Genomic DNA, 2720 nt, shown 5'->3' with positions numbered 1-2720 from the left:
CCCGCAGTAACTTTCCTGGTACAACCTGTTACGAAACACGAGATTGCGCACGTCCAACATAAAAGCCCAGCTGTCAAGGCGGGTAAATTAAAATGTCTTTATTTTCTGGCTAGGTAGCAAGCTATTTTCTTCTTTGGAATACGTTTTTGGAAGATATTGTCCAAATCACTGTTAAGAGTTTTCTACAACTCTAACTTTGTAGTCTGATGCTATTTACAGAAATCGATTACCCTCTAATCAAATCAAATGTATTTATATAGCCCTTCTTACATCAGCTGATATCTCAAAGTGCTGTACAGAAACCCAGCCTAAAACCCCAAACAGCAAGCAATGCAGGTGTAGAAGCACCAAAGCTACGGTAAGTTATTTTGCAAGGTATTTTTAAGTTAGCTCGATTCTTCTGTATAGCCATAGCTAGCTGGCGTAATCATTAGACAAGGAATCATTCACCTGCTAAGACCTAGCAACTGACATAAATCCCATGATTTATTGATCACCCAGTTATATCTGTAGTTTTTGTAGAAGCACGACTGAAGTAGAAAACAACTGTTTAGCTGTTACATTGCCGGCATTCTGTGAATCTGAACTGCACTTTGATTAAAGTAAAGCCCCGTCTAAACCATTTACAATTGTCTGTCCCCCACCCCCAGTTAGACGGCGTACCGACGAGCGTCATTCAGCTTCACAATGCCCTGGGGTACGTAAAGTAGTGATTTTACGTCACGCTGTAATACATACATGCATACATACATACATACATACATACATACATACATACATACATACATACATACATACATACATACTCACGTTGTTTGCCACTTTTGTATGAATTGTTTTTAATAAAATTTGTATTTCATTGTCATGTATTCATTATCTTTAACTGGTTAAATGTTTGTAGTTTGCATGTTTCAGCAATGATTAACATGGTTAAATAGTCAAATCTCTGCTTGATTTTGCTTTCGGTATATTTGCCATTTTTATACATTCTATTTTTCCACGGAAGAAAGCAATAATGAATTAACACAATTACTATAAATAAATGGACACTACCTGTTATTAAATGGAAAAATGCTCTCTGTAAATATAATTGGTGAGAAGTGCTCAGTCTGAAGCCATTCGGCTATGGGTTTCTGCTCCCTACCATAACAATACAAGTCAGACCAACCTTTAAAGGTTTTATTTACAACCTCTGGGGTATAACATGTTGGGAATAGTGGTATAGGAGAGGCTGCCATGAAATATAACCTCTAACCCCTAACTTGAGTGGAGTCTTCACCAATGCCAAGAGGGGCCTATCTTATGCCTGTCTCCACTGAGTGAGAACGGCTGCAATCTGTACCACTAGGCCCCCTGCACCACGTCCTTCCCCAAAAGCTGCAGCTTTCTGTCCTTCATTACTGGGAAAGGCCTAAATTCTAGGAGATCCCACATCCATCTCATTAGATCAGAACAGGATGGACCAAAATATATACTGCTCAAAAAAATAAAGGGAACACTTAAACAACACATCCTACATCCTGAATGAAAGAAATAATCTTATTAAATACTTTTTTCTTTACATAGTTGAATGTGCTGACAACAAAATCACAAAAATAATCAATGGAAATCCAATTTATCAACCCATGGAGGTCTGGATTTGGAGTCACACTCAAAATTAAAGTGGAAAACCACACTACAGGCTGATCCAACTTTGATGTAATGTCCTTAAAACAAGTCAAAATGAGGCTCAGTAGTGTGTGTGGCCTCCACGTGCCTGTATGACCTCCCTACAACGCCTGGGCATGCTCCTGATGAGGTGGCGGATGGTCTCCTGAGGGATCTCCTCCCAGACCTGGTCTAAAGCATCCGCCAACTCCTGGACAGTCTGTGGTGCAACGTGGCGTTGGTGGATGGAGCGAGACATGATGTCCCAGATGTGCTCAATTGGATTCAGGTCTGGGGAACGGGCGGGCCAGTCCATAGCATCAATGCCTTCCTCTTGCAGGAACTGCTGACACACTCCAGCCACAGGAGGTCTAGCATTGTCTTGCATTAGGAGGAACCCAGGGCCAACCGCACCAGCATATGGTCTCACAAGGGGTCTGAGGATCTCAACTCGGTACCTAATGGCAGTCAGGCTACCTCTGGCGAGCACATGGAGGGCTGTGCGGCCCCCCAAAGAAATGCCACCCCACACCATGACTGACCCACCGCCAAACCAGTCATGCTGGAGGATGTTGCAGGTAGCAGAACATTCTCCACGGCGTCTCCAGACTCTGTCACGTCTGTCACGTGCTCAGTGTGAACCTGCTTTCATCTGTGAAGAGCACAGGGCGCCAGTGGCGAATTTGCCAATCTTGGTGTTCTCTGGCAAATGCCAAACATCCTGCACAGTGTTGGGCTGTAAGCACAACCCCCACCTGTGGACGTCGGGCCCTCATACCACCCTCATGGAGTCTGTTTCTGACCGTTTGAGCAGACACATGCACATTTGTGGCCTGCTGGAGGTCATTTTGCAGGGCTCTGGCAGTGCTCCTCCTGCTCCTCCTTGCACAAAGGCGGAGGTAGCGGTCCTGCTGCTGGGTTGTTGCCCTCCTACGGCCTCCTCCACGTCTCCTGATGTACTGGCCTGTCTCCTGGTAGCGCCTCCATGCTCTGGACACTACGCTGACAGACACAGCAAACCTTCTTGCCACAGCTCACATTGATGTGCCATCCTGGATGAGCTGCACTACCTG

Source organism: Salmo trutta, chromosome 32 (genome assembly GCF_901001165.1).
Source record: "Salmo trutta chromosome 32, fSalTru1.1, whole genome shotgun sequence".
NCBI lineage: Eukaryota > Metazoa > Chordata > Actinopteri > Salmoniformes > Salmonidae > Salmo > Salmo trutta.
Note: the sequence above shows the minus strand (reverse complement) of the source record.